We start from the raw sequence: 15,642 nt of genomic DNA on the forward strand, positions 1-15,642 counted from the left end.
CAACTAATCCTTTAAAATGAACATTGATAGATTTTTTCCCTCTCTCTCTTTTTCTTTACCACAAAAAAGAGGGAGACAGGAGGAAGGAAAAGAAATTAAGAGAGTAAAAAAGAAAGAAAGAATGGGGGAGGAAAGGAAAGAAAAGTAGGAGGGCTGAGAAGAAAGGGGAAAAAAGAGGAGCCTCCATTAGTACCCAAACCAGCCTGATAGTAATTTTAAATTGTAACTCATTTTTCTGTATCTTATTTAATATTTCATTAAAGATTTTCCACTCAATGAGCTTTCATGCCTCCTAACACACACATACACAGTGAATGCAATAAGATGAATTAACTCGTAATTATATGTGAATTTCTATATAACTGACTTTATTTAACTTAAGCAGAATAATATACATCAAATTAAAAATATAGTACCTTGACCTGAACTTCTAATACTTCTGAGAAATTTCTGAACATACTTCATCAGCTGTGACATAAGCATATTCTGCCATTCTGTTTCCTAAGTCACTGCATTTTTTTTACCCACTTTCCTTTTATTTTTAAAATATCATTTTTCTTAATAATCTATTGAAGACAATCTAAGAAACATAAAAACAGTTTAGCCAGTAATGTTTTATGTTATATTGAGCTATTCCATCCATTTTTCTCATGTGTTACAATCTCTGCATTTGAGATGCAATTTATAGTCAATGGATTCACAGCATTTTGCCATAACATCGTATGAGTGGTAATTTATTTTCTTTAGTGTTTCCAGAACAGAACATAATGGTACATGGTAGAAATAATGGCCTCCTTGTTTTGATGAAATACATTATTTGAATAGTTCAAATATATATTGCATTTTAATTGGCAATCGGTTGTTGGGGATGTTTGTAATACACATTTTAGCTTTAGGGTTAGTTTCTTTGCTCGGTTTTTGAAACTGGAATTGCCATTTTGTTACTAATTTGCACATTGCCTCTGTATAATAAAGGAAAATCCATTATGCTGCAGGCTTTTTCAGTTTTTTTCTACATGCCTTTTGAATGGTTGTCATGTTTTGACATAAAGTATGTGTTCCTCCATTGTTCAGTGGCATGCTCCAACTCTACATGATGGAATGTACATTCTGTTTGTTTGGTGCCTTTTTCCTTCAGATTTCTGATCTCTTTTAAGTGTGTTTTTATTTATCTTGGTCTGCTAGTGAGGACTCAGCTCTAGTGTACAGATCAAAGCATTTCCTCTCACTTTGATCTCTTGTTGAGGAAGCAGGCATGTCGCATGTCCTAAAGTGAGGGGCTAGACAAAGCCTCGCTCTTCCTTCATCCATTCTGTGGTTTGGGGTCTCAGGGGTAATACATGTTGATTCCCTAACTCAATCATTCAGCTGTTTCACAGCTACAGAGAACAGAGACACCTCTAAGGGAATGCTATTATCCACCCTTCATAGAGGTCACACAGACCTGGGATCAAGCACTTCCTTGAAACCTACACTTAATCTTAATTTTGAACATGTCAGTGTTGATTTCCAGATGCTAGCCCAGCCCACAGGATGAAGATTTCCACACCCCGCTAGAACTTTAATGGCACCTAACAGTTTACCTTGATTCCACTCCTTCAGTTCAGCAACTATTTACCCTGGAGAAACAGATAATCCAGAGCTGACAATGCAACAGGTAAGAGTCAAATCTGTCACATTTTTTCCTGAGAATTTTCTGCATCCAGTGTGTCTGCAATTATTTTTAATGATTCATTTATCATTACACAAGAGAGCATACTGACCTCAATAAACATTTACCTGATATTCATGTGAATTTCTTCCAATTTTTGAATGGTTCAGTCCACCTGCTATTTATTTTTTAAAGATGTTGGAAGTAGAACTTTTTCATATAAATATATTTTATGATTTTCCTGTTTTCCCAAACATTTTCTTAATTATTCAGTACCGTATTTTAAAAACAGTCATTAACCTCACTGAGTTATAATTGCATAATGTGTTAAATTGCTTTTGGGAAACTTTATGATATCTGCAGTGAAACTTCTCCTTCATTTTATTTTCTGTATGTTCTTAACTGTCTTTATTCCATTTCTTTTGTGACTATCTGTGAAATTACTTTTTAAAACAAAAAATTTCTCAGAGTAACATTTTATACTAAGCACATGAAAGAAAATAATTAGGGAGAAATTTTAAATTTTTTATTTTCTATCCACATAGGTTGTGTGTTTTCTTTCAATGCACTTTCATGATTTACTTTATTAAGCTATTACTAATATTTATTTTTCATTTTATTTCTAAAGACTATGACTAAATTGTGAATATATAGATATAAACATATATAAAATAAAAAATATATATATAAACTTAGCACAACTTGGCTAACAGAATGCCTCTCATCTCCCTGAAAAAAACTCTCCTTATACATTTAATGAAGGGAATATACAGAAAGACTAATGAAATGCTCATTTTTATTTTTTAAATTATGTTTATAGAATAATTTACTAATTCAAATCATTTAAGGATGGTTTTGTCTCAGAGGATAAAACATATTCTTACATGGAAATAAATTCAATTTGATTCATCCTTTCTTAAAGTCATATATAACTTTTATAGCTTTACTGCAGTTCAGATAAATGAAGACAATGAAGAAAAAGTGTTGATTTATAGGAGGTATCGTTATGCATTGAATGCACATGTTTAAATTATACTGTGTCGCTTATAATATGCATATACATTCTATATTCATAGGTAATCATAAATCATGAGATGGTCATAATATGGGCATTCCATAAGGAAATGCATATAGACCTCTAATATCATTTTAATAATGTTTATGAATAAAATTCATATTAAATATAAAGTTAATAAAAATTTAATATCACTTTAATGTGTCACATAAGTGCATGATAATTCCTTTAACCAAGTCTAGATTGCTTCAATCACTTTACAAGGAAAGAACTTTGAGTGAAACAAAATTTTCTATTATGGCAATAAGTAAAATTGAGTAAAATTTCCACAGTGCCTATACCTAAAGCAATACTAGTCTAAATGAAATGTAGATGATCATTTCCACAGTACCCAGAAAACTGTATGAAGAACATGCTGTGCTGAGACCAGGCTGGGTCCTCTCTCTCACACATTATCTATCTCCTCTCCTGATTATTTGAGTTCTTTGCGTACCTCATGCTGCTTTTGACTTATCTTCCAATGCAGATTGGTTTGTCCATTTGTTTGTGTTCATTCATTGACCTCAACCTCATCTCCTATTTTTTATTCCTTTTTTGCTTTGAGTTACAGTACATCTGTGAGTTTACAGGAAAGTTTTCTTTTTATCCTGAAAGGGTAGAGCTATATGTTTTGTCTAAGTGTCTGCGTAATTTGGATATTTATAGAACAAGAAAGATGCACAATAAAAATGAGAGAAGAACAAAAAGAACCTTTAAACATTTACCTTAAAAGCAGCAGCATCTTTCTGTCAAGCAATTGCTATACTGGACCTTCCATCTACAATGTAACTTTTATTCTCAGAATATTATTTCTTGGGTACAGAGTCCAAGATGGTGGCTTAGGAAGTATCTGAACTCACTTCCTCTCATGGTCACACCAGATAACAAAGCTACATATGGATCATTCCCCTCTGAAAAAGATCTAAAAACTAGATGAACTGCTCTCCACAACAAAGAAAAAAAGGACCACATCAAGATGGGAAGGAGAGGCAGAGACCCACCTTTGGTGCAGTGAAACACATTAGGGAGGGATCTCACCAAAAAGGTGCTTCCCTGGAGGAGTGAGAGGTTGGTGCCTCACTTCAGGCACCCCAACCCCTGGGACCTGCACCAAAGAGAAGAGTCCTCAAAACATCTGGCTTAGAAAACCAGTGGGGCTGCTATTCCAGGGTCCACAAGTGCAATAGGAAACAGAGATCCCCCTCTTAAAGGTCACATGTAGTCTCAGTCATCCTGAGATTCAGAAAAAAAAAAAAGCAGTTTGAAAAGTGCCTAATCTATGTGTGAAGGTGATTCATTTACTCATCTAAAGGCCTCAACTGGACGGGAAGGGGACAGTTGAAATGACCCCTGGGGACAGAGGCACTATATTCTCCAATTAGCTTGTTACCACGAGTGGGCAAATTCTGAGGCTTCACCTTCCTGTCACCTAGCCAGGACAGGTGTGGGTGAGCAGTTGTAGCACAATCCTGCTGTCTAGCCAAAGCTCGACAGCTTGGGTGGCTACAACACTCTGCTACCTCCTGGCTGGGTCTGGAGGGTGTGAGCAGTGGAGGCATTCTCCGCTCCCAGCCTGAATCTGGTGCACACGCATAGACAAGGCGCTGTCCTGCTGCAGTGCTGAAACCAGAGCGTGCCCACTCCCCGAACTCTCCAGCTGCCTTGCTAAAGCCACTGGGCATGCACAATTCACACAGGGAGCAATCCTCAATTGCCTGGCCCTGTTGGCCAGGGAGGAGCTGGCATTCCTGACTTCAGGGAACTCTAACAATCAGAAAGACAGCTCTTTCCAGGCCACAATCTGAGCATCGTCATTGCACAGACAGCTGACTGAAACACAGCACCAGTCTTCTTTGAAAAAGAACTATGTACTTAGCCTACAGCTTCAACCTGAGAGTCTGGTTTCAAGTTTCCCACACATCTAAAGGCCAAGGAGGCACTCCCAGGGAACATAAGAAGGGAGACACCATCCTTATGTACTCCAATGGCCTCCCTACAGCTCGATGAGACTTCTAGGAAAGGAGCTTATACACTCATCTGGAGCACCAAAATTCACACAACCGTCACCCAGGCAAAGCTTCAGATCTCATGACTCAAGGCCAGCAGGGATTACAATCATAGGCCCACAGTACCCTATATGTCCGTATACTTCAAAAGCTGCAGCCTGAGGGTTTGGCAGCCAATCAGCCTGAAACTAGGTGCTAAATGAAATCTCCCCCCTAGGAACACTGACAGGTCTGGCACACCCTCAACAGTGGGGGCAGATCAAGAAGAAATCAGGCAGTTAAGACAATCACAAAGGTTTGAGAGGCCACCAAGAGTTGCAGCAGGTTTGAACAAGAAGGATCCTCATCTCTACAAGTCCACTGTTTCGAGACAAAGGAGGTGGCTGCTTTGCCTGGCACACAGAAACAAACACAGAGAGCCAAGCAAAATGAAGAAAAAGAAATGTGTTTCAAACAAAAGAGCAAGGCAAAACCTAAAAAAGGATCTTAGTGATAAGAAGATAAGTGATCTCCCTAATAAAGTTTCAATGCAATGGTAATAAAGTTGCTCATTAAACTCAGGAGAAGAATGGATAAACACAGTGAGAATTTCAACAAAGAGACAGAAAACCTAAGAAAGTACCAAACAAAAGTCACAGAGCTGAATAATACAATAAATGAAAATTACACTGAAGAGTTTTAACAGAAGACTGGATGAAGTAGAATGTATCAGTGAGCTGGAAAAATAAGGCGATGAAACTCATCTAGACAGAGCAGCAAAAAGAAAAAAAATAATTTTTTTTAATGAAGATAATTTAAGGAAACTCTGGGACCATATCAAGTTGAATAACATTCACATTATAGGGGTCACAGAAGAAGAAGAGATAGAAAAAGTGACAGGAATCTTATTTGAAGAAATAATGGCAGAAAACTTCCCTAACCTAGAGAAGGAAATAGACATCCATGTCCTGGAAGCCCATGGTTCCAAACAAGATAAACCCAAAGAGATCCACACCAACACACATTATAATTAAAATGTCAAAAGTTAAAGAATCTCAAAAGCAGCCAGAGAACAATGAATTGTTACATACAAGGGAGCCCCATAAGGCTCTCAGCCGAAATTTTGCAGGTCAGAAAGGAATGGCATGATATGTTTAAGGTTCTGAAAGGGAAAAGTCTTCCAATCAAAAACACTGTATTCAGCAAGGTTATCATTCAGAGTTAAAGGAAAGATAAAGAGTTTTCCAGACAAGTAAAAGCTAAGGAGTTCATCACAACTAAACTGGCCTTATAAGAAATATTAAAGGGACTTCTTTAAATAGAAAAGAAATGGCACTAGTTAATAACAAGAAAACACTGGAGAGCAAAAATCTCACTGGAAAAGGTAAATACATAGTAAATGTAGTCATAAAGCTACTAAGAAGGTTAAAAATAAAATAGTAAATTTACTGAAAATATAATTAGTTAAGGTTTACATAAAATCAAAAAGATGTAAAAAGTAGCACCAAAAAATAAACTGTGGAGGCAGAAGTAAAATGTAAAGTTTTGAAATGTGTTAAAATTTAAGTTGTAATCAACTTAAAATAGATCATTACATGGAAAGGAACCACATAGGTTCACGTGTGTGAACCACACAATAACCAGAAAACAAAAACTCATAGTGAATACAGAAAATAAAATGAAAAAGTACCTAAACATAATGCTAGATAAAGTCATCAAACCACAAGGAAAGAGATAGGAGGGAAAGGAGAGGGACTACAAAAACAGCGAGAAAACAATTAGCAAAACAGCAATAAACACACAGCTATCAATAACTACCTTAAATGTGAATGGATTGCGTTCAAACAAAAGATACAGAACAGCTGAATGTATTAAAAAAACAAGACACATCTATACACTGCCTACAAGACAGTCACTTCAGAAGTAAAGACAAACACAGACTGAAAGTAAAGGGGTTAATTTAGCGAAAAATATGTAACCTTTATCAACATACATGCACCCAACATAGCAGCATCAAAATCTATGAAGCAAATATTAACAAATCTACAGAGAGAAACCGACAACATTACAATACTAATAAGGAACTTTAGCACCTCACTTGTATCAATAGATAAACCATCCAGACATAAAACAAACACCAGCACTAGACAACACAGGGGCTAGGATGGTCAACGTGCTTGCATAGTGTAAAATCTACATATAACTTTACAGTCAGCCCTCCATATTGGCAGTTCTGCATCCATGGATTCAACCACTGCAGATCAGGTAGTACTGTATTTGTATTTATTGGAAAAAAAAATCCTTGTGTAAGTTGACCCACACAGTTTAAACTTGTGTTATTCAATGAAAAACTGTGTATAGAACATTCAACCCAAAAGCAGCAGAATATACATCCTTCTTAAGTAAACATGGAACACTTTCCAGGATAGATCATGCTAGGCCAGAAAATAAGTCTCAATAAATTCAAGAAGACTGAAATAAAATCAAGCATCTTTTCTGAACACAATGGTATGAAACTAGAAATCAATTATGAGAAGAAAACTGGAAAAGCTACCAACACATAGAGATTAAACAACATGTTATTGACAAGGACTGGGTCACAGAAGAAAGCAAAGAAGAAATCAAAACATACCTACTGACAAATCAAAGCAGAAATACACCAAAAATCTATGCTATACAGCAAAAGGAGTTCTAAGAGAAAAGGTTCTTAGCAGTACACGTCTACCTTAAAAAATTTGAGAAATTTCAAATGAACAATCTAACTTCACACCTAAAGGAACTAGAAAAAAAAAAAAGAATTGAAGTCCAAAGTTAGTAGAAGGAAGGAAATAATAAAGATGAGACAAAATAAATGGAGACTAAAAATGCAATAGAAAAGGTCAATAAAACTAAAGGTCGGTTCTTTAAAAAGATCAACAAGATTGACAAGCCTTTAGCTAGACTCACCAAGAAAAAGAGAAAACTCAAATATTTTCAGAAATGGAAGAGAAGCTACAACTGATACCATAGAAATACAAAGGATTGTAAGAGATTACCATGAACAACAATATGGCAACAAATAGAATAACCTGGAGGAAATGAATAAATTCCTCAAAATCCATAATCTTCCAAGACTGAATCATGAAGAAATAGAAAATCTGAATAGGTAAATTAGTAATAAGGAGATCAAATCAGTAATCAGAAAACTTCCAACAAACAAAAATCCAAGAACAGACACCCTCACTGGTGAATTCTACCCAACTATCAGAGAAGATTCAATACCTGTCTTCTCAAACTTAAAAAGAAAAACAGAAACAAAAAAAAAGCTGAAGTGAGAGAGCTTTCAAATCCATTTTATGAGACCAACAATACCCCGATACTAAAACCAGGCAAGGACACCACACACACGCGGACACCACACACACGCACACACACACACACACACACATTATAGACTGATATCCCTGATGAACATAGATGTAAAAATTCTCAACAAAATATTAGCAAACCAAATTCAATGATACATTGTAAGGATCATGCTCCATGATCAAGTGGAATGTGTTCCAGGGATGCAAAAATGGGTCAATATTCACAAATCAATCAATGTCAATAAAATGCAAGATAAAAATCTAACTATCATTTCGATAGATGCAGATAAAGTTTTGACAAAATTATCACCCATCTATGATAAAAATTCTCAACAAAATGGGTATGGAGGGGGTGTACCTCAACACAATAAAGGCATATATATATATATATAGCAAATTCACAGCTAACAAGTATCATACTGAACACTGAAGGGCTGAAAACTTTTATTCTAAGATCAGGAACAAGACAAAGATGCACACTCTCCCCACTTTTACTCAACACAGTATTGGAATTCCTAGCCACAGCAAACAAACAGTAAAAAGAAAAAAAGTCATATAAATTGGAAAGAAGTGAAAGTGTTACTATTTGCAGATGACATGAAACTATAAATACAAAATCCTAAAGAATCCCCCCCAAAACTGTTGGAACTAATAAATAATTTCAGTAAAGTCACAGGATACAAAATTAATATACAAAAAGTCTGTTGCATTTCTATACACTAATAATGAGCTATCAGAAAGACAAACGAGAAAAACAATTCCATTTTCAATCACACCAAAAGAATAAAATACCTAGGAATAAATTTAACCAAGGAGGTGAAGGACCTGCACACTGAAATCTATAAAGCACTGATACAAGAAATTGAAGAAGACACAAAGAAATGGGTTCCAACTTCATGCTCATAGACTGGAAGAATTAATATTGTTAAAATGTTCATATCTCCCAGAATAATCTACAGATTCAATGCAATCTCTATCAAAATACCAATGGCATTTTTCATAGAACCAGAACAAGTAACTCTAAAATTTGTATGGAACCACATACACACACAAAGGATTGCCAAAACAACTTGAGAAAGAAGAACAAAGCTGAAGGTATCACAGTCCTGATTTTAAACTGTACTATGAAGCAATAATAATGAAAACAGTATGGTATTGGTATAAAAATACATACAGACACATAAATCAATGGAACAGAATAAACAGCCCAGAAATTAACCCACATATCTATGGAAAATTAATTTATGACAAAGGAGGTATGAATAGACACTGGGAAAAGGACAGTTTATTTAATAAATGGTGTTGGAAAAACTGAACAGCAACATCCAAATGAATGAAACTGCACCACAATCTTAAACTATACACAGTAATTAATTCAAAATGGGTTAAAGACTTGAATGTAAGACCTGAAACACAGGCAGTAAACTCTGTCTCATCAGGCTTACTGATTATTTTTTTGGGTCTAACCCCAAAGGCAAAAGAAATAAAAGCAAAAATAAACAAACAGGACCATGTCAAACTTAACAGCTTCTGCACAGTGGAGTAAACAATCAACAAAATGAAAAGGCAACCTACGGAATGGGAGAAGATATTCGCAAATCATATCTGCGATAGGAGGGTAATTCAAAGTATATTAAGAACTCATACGGCTCAAAAACAAAACAAAACTAATCCTGTTGAAAAATAGGCAGAGCATCTGAACAGACATTTTTCAAAGAAGACATACAGATGGCCAACAGGCACATGAAAAAATGCTCAGTTTCACTAACATCACTAATCATCCGGGAAATGCAGATCAGAACAACAATTAGTTATCATCTCAAACTTGTCAGAATGGCTAGTATTAAAAAGACAAGAAATAACCAGTGTTGGAAAGATGTGGAGAAAAGGGAACCTTTGTGCCCAGCTGGTAGTTATTTACACTGACTTGGCCTCTATGGCTAACAGTATGGAGGTTTCTCAAAAAATTAAAAATAGAGGACCATATGATTCAGCAATTCTACTACTGGGTACAAAGCCAAAGAAAATGAAAACAGCAGTTTGAAAAGATAAAGGCATTACGTTCATTGCAGAATTACTTACAATAGCCGAGATATGGAAGTAACCCAGGTGATCATCAAAAATAGGTAAATGAATTAAGAAGATGTGAAATACACATACACATGTGCACACACACACACACAAGGGAATATTACTCAGCCATAATGAAAGAAATGACATCTTGCCACAAGGAACAATATGGATGGACTTTGAGGGTAGTATACTGAATGAATTAAGTCAGACAAGAAAGACAAATACTACATGTCACTTATACATGGAATCCAAAAAAAACAAATGAACAAACAAAACAAAGCAAAACCCAGACTCCTAGATTCAGAGAGTAGACTGGTGGTTGCAAGAGGAGAGGGGGATTGGTGGGGCTTGGGGGTGTGGGGAGGGTGTTGCAACATGGGTTAAGGCAATTAAGAAGTACAAACTTCCGGTTATAAAATAAATGAGTCATGGGGATGCAATACACAGCATGGGGAACATAGTCAGTAATATTGTAATTAACACTGGAAGGTAACAGATGGTACCTAGACATTGTGGTAACCATTTTGTGATGTATACAGTGGTGAATCACTATGCTGTGCACCTATAACACTAATGTAACTAAGTGTATGTCAGTTATAATTCAGTTAAAAAGAAAAGAGTATTTCCTCCTCTCCTAACTCTCCCAACTTTCCTTGTCTGTAAACCCTTCAAATACCCTATCTGAAACTAATCTAAATCAAAGCAGCTTCTCCTTCACCACATCTGCACATCTAGACTCTAAAAAGGAATTCCCAACTGCTTGATCTGTTGGGAAGGTGGCCATACACATTTTGTCCTCATCACAAAGCCCTCCTTGAACAAAAAGCTCAGGCAGACAACAGTGTGGGAAGTGCTAGAAATCCCACAGGACATTTTAGATTCAAGACGTCCTCAAAATGCCCTAAGCCTGCGTTCATGCACCTGCTCATGCCACTGCAAAGACAAGGCCAAGAAATCTTCGGTGCCACTCACCAGTCTGATTTGTTCTTTCATGCATCACTTGGCTTTTATGTCACCTCAGTGTTGGCCATGTGTTCCCTCTTACCATTTGTCTGTTTCTCTTCTCCATGACACTGATCTCCCAGCCCTCTCTCTTTTATGTACTTCTTTTCCATAAGCCTGCTTTCCCTTTGCTAGTAGAGAATATTTTCTTTCCTCTAGGAAAGTGCTGCCCTTAGTCAGTACCACAGCTCCTTTCCTGGCAGGGCTTGTACTCCTCAGGAGAGCAGAGTGGTTAAGAGCACACAGTGCAGGGAGCCAGGTATTCTGGGATAAATAGTCCAGCCTGCCACTAAATGTAGGGTTTTTTTTTTATTGACATATAGTCAGTTTATAATGTTGTGTCAGTTTTTGGTGTACAGCATAATGTTCCAGTCATACATATATATATATATATATATATATATATATATATATATATATATATACACATATTCATTTTCATACTTATTTTCATTATAGGTTACTCCAAGATATTAAATATAGTTCCCTGTGATATACAGTAGAAACAACTTATTTATCTATCTTATATATAGTAGTTAGTATCTGTAATTCTCAAACTCTGAATTTATCCCTTCCCACCCCTTCTTATGTGGCAAATTACTTAAACTTTATGTGTCTCAACTTCATATTTAAAAAGGAGGTGATGACAGTATCTACTTCACAGTATTGTTGTGACCATTAAATAAATTATTTATGTGAACATTTGGAACAGTCCCTGGGATATGACAATGTCAACTGTTCAGGTCACCTGCCTTTTTTTTTTTTTTGAACAGTCACACTGGGGATTGAACCCAGGACCTCATGCATGCTAAGCATGCCCTCTACCACTGAGCTATACCCAAGCCCAGGGCCAACTGTTATCATTATGACCACTAAGAAGGAACGCACACCTGGAAACAAACCACCTCTTTCTAGAATCCCCTGTGTCTATGAAACAAAACAAACACACAAACAACAGAGAAATACTCAGTTTTACAACACCCCTGCACATAGCCCAATGTCAGGAACTGAATAGGAAAAAGCAAAGTGGTCACAAATTAAAAGCACCTGTTGAAGGCTGCCATAGGAAACAAATGAAAGTTCTAAATTCCCAGATATTCCATCAATTACATGAGTAAGTGTCTTCAAACACTAATTCTGCTACTTGTCCAGGTACTTGATGCATAGTTTTTGAGTTGTGATATAATTTGTACTGTCCCCAAATCATCTCTGCAAATTTATTGTCCTTCTTCTTTAGTGAAAGAAAACCTTTGAAAGCTATGTGCGTCACCTATGGTGGAATGAGAGCTCTTCCATACACAAATATGTTCCTTTTATTTGTCTTGTTAGCAGTCATTTTTTTTATTCTCACAAGTTAAGATTCTATCATGCTAATGTGTCATGGGCAAATAAAAAAATGAATGTTTCTTGCAGCCTAAAACAGAAAAATAACACTTTTTTTTTCCTGAATATGGCCATTTATTGGCAGAGAGAATTACAACAAAACACTTTGGCAAAATTTTATCAATCCGTGTTGCTAGGGTATGTCACACTGGAGAACAGCAGCACGCAGGGAAAAAAACCCATGAATTAAATACTTTCTTTTTTTTTTCTCTTGCTAGGCTTCAGTGGAAGACATTTTGCCAAGTCCTTTAACTGTGCCCTGAAATTAACACACCAATCCAAAATCCAGTTCCTGCAAGTAACTTCTCCAGGTTGGTATGAACTGTGCTGCACTGCCCTTGACCTTTCTTATTATTGGAGGCATTTAAGCTCACACCCTTTGCGTGACTGGGCAGCTGCGTCTGAAGCAGAGCAGCAGCAGACTGATGACATTTTGCAACATAGTAATTGTTTTTAAATTTTAATTAGGAAGAGCTACAGCGATGGGGCAGATACTGAGAACCTTTGCTCTACAGACATATTTTCATAGCTACGTGTCGCTAGTCAAGCACGCGCATTTGGATATTCACCCGGGACACACGGGCACCATCAGTGCACCTGCATCCTCCAGTCTGTCCCGCGTGTGCTCATCGACTGGTTCAGTGAAAAAACTGTCCCCAGATTTGAGGTTAATGAAGGAAGCGAAAAGACTGACATTCATCTGATTAAAGCAAAAATTCCAAAAATACACAGTTTGTTTTATATGTATACATACATAGTTATAGATTTCATATGTGAAAACATGCAGGAGAAGACATGAATCTTCGAAATCAAGTATACAGATACACAGGAAGACGTATATGTGTATGCAGACAGGTAGGTCTGAAATACTGGATAAAAATCACAGTATTGTTTGATGTTACACTCACCAGTGAATATGTTGCAATAGAGATGATACATTATCTAGTTGGTTTGTAAATGAATAATAGTTTTAGAAAACTAAGATGACTTAAGAACCAGCTGGGCCCACATAACTATCTCTGTTAAACAATTCGATGTATTCTATTTGGAGACATTTTTGTGAATAAAAAGTTCATTTATAAAATTTCTTTAAGTGAATAATTGGGATTAGTTGGAAATCATTTCCATGAATTCTCCTATTAAATATGAAGCGATCATTTCACCAGCCCAGAGCTCCCAGTTAATTCTGAATAAGTAGAAAAACATGTATTTATGACTGAAAAAAGTATCATCAAGCTTTGCTTAGTACAGTTAGGAAATGTATTTAATAACAATGAGGATAAAAATGGTAACATTTTAGTGCTTAGTAACTGTCAATCACTACTCTTAGTGCTTTAAATGTATTAACACTTGTAATTCTCCCAACAATCCTGTAAAATAATTACACCTCCCATTTTACAGTTGAAGAAACTAAGGCACACAGAGAGCTTAAGTAATTTGGCCAAGACTTAACAGCTAGTAATCAGTAGAATGGAGTTTGGACCCAGTCTGGCTCCCAGCTCTCCATCACTTTGCCTTGCTGCTCCTTGTGTGGTACAAGAAAAATCAAGAGTTTTTATCCACTGACTGCTGATTTTCAGCTGAGTCGTGTATTCCAGAAATACTTATATGAATTCTAGTCTCCATTACTTATAAAATGGGTGTGTTATTATTAATATCAGAAGGATAAGACAGAGTTTTAATGTGATGATCTATATGAAAATCTATTTGTAAAACATTTCTTATACTATAATTATTTTTAATACCAAGAAAAAAAGCAAAGGGCATCTCACAGTCTCTTTTAAGACAGAGCATACACACACTGTTCACAGGAAACTTGCTACTTCAACAGGTTACCTTATTTTCTTACTTGAAATTTTTTAGCCTTCCCCTATAACACTAAGTATCATTTTTCCAAAAAAACAAAACAAAACAAAACCTGGCCACATAATCTCTGTGTACCTACTATTTATCTGACCATCAGCATTTTGTAGAAAATACAATTTTTTAATTATGTAATTAACAACACTGTAAATAAACCTTAATCTACATTTTTATGGGGTCTTCAAAATGCATTTTGAGATGAGCAATTACTACAGCAAATGACACAAAATTGTGACTCTTGATATATATCACAAAACTGCCTCCAAAAAAAGAATTCTTAAATTTTTAACAGGTTATGAACGTTCTTATCACCAGAAGGATGTATTTCAAAGATTTTTTTTAATAATTTTGAAGACAAAAAAATATTCCATCAGTGTTTTAATTCACATTTCCTTCATTCCTACTGAGCGTGTACATATTTTCCTGTGTTCTTAGCCATTTACATTTTATTTTCTGTGAAAGTCTATTTGTATCCTTTTATTTGTAATGCCAAACTGATTTGAAAGTATTTTTTATGCTAAAGATAACAACCATTTGTTCAATGTGTTATATTGTTTCTCTGTGGCTTGTCTTTTCATTGTGTTTATGGTTTAAAATACTCACATTTTATCATAAAAGTAATACATCTAACTTGTACAGTTGTCAAACATCACTAGATCATTCAGAGGTAAAAATGAAAGTACTTCCTATTCAAATCCACTGATATCATTTCAGTCCATCCATATACAGATTCTCTCTTTGCTCATTTCTCTATCCCTTCCCACTGCCCTCCACCTCACCTGACTCCAGGCACCCTCTGTCCTCCTCACCTCTCTCCTCCCCTCTCTTCCCCTTCTGAATCTCTCTCCTTATTCCCTCTGCCTCCCTTCTCTGACTGCCCTCCCTCCAGCCCTCTCGCCCTCTCTCCTTCCTCCTCTGAAAACATCTACATGTTTACGAGACACTTTTATAACAAATGGGACCCCTGATGATCACATTTGTTAACTCTTCCACAATTTACCCCACCACCAACACCCTTCTTAGTCATGGGCACTGTTTTGCATCAAGACATATGGTTCACCTCATTAATTCTAGAAGTTGAGTAGTGTATCACTGAATAGATGTATCATACATTTTTTACCCAGTCTCACAATTATGGACATTTGAATTATTTCTAATTTTTAAGCTTTTACAATCAGTGCTAGTAATGAAAATTACCAAACATATGTCTTTGAGTGTTTCTGTTATTATTTAGTTATGGTTCTTACATATAGAATATTAAAGCTTTGTGTCACACAGACTGAT

The 15,642-nt window shown here is 36.0% G+C and overlaps 1 long non-coding RNA gene across 1 annotated transcript; it reads left to right on the forward strand.

The window, feature by feature from the left end:
* Positions 1 to 1,044: 1,044 nt before the first annotated feature.
* LOC135320803 (uncharacterized) lies at positions 1,045 to 13,667 on the forward strand. The gene is made up of 3 exons (XR_010380131.1): positions 1,045 to 1,657; positions 12,714 to 12,806; positions 12,964 to 13,667. It is a non-coding gene; the product is annotated as an uncharacterized LOC135320803 (long non-coding RNA).
* Positions 13,668 to 15,642: the final 1,975 nt, after the last annotated feature.

Source organism: Camelus dromedarius, unplaced genomic scaffold (genome assembly GCF_036321535.1).
Source record: "Camelus dromedarius isolate mCamDro1 unplaced genomic scaffold, mCamDro1.pat HAP1_SCAFFOLD_15, whole genome shotgun sequence".
NCBI lineage: Eukaryota > Metazoa > Chordata > Mammalia > Artiodactyla > Camelidae > Camelus > Camelus dromedarius.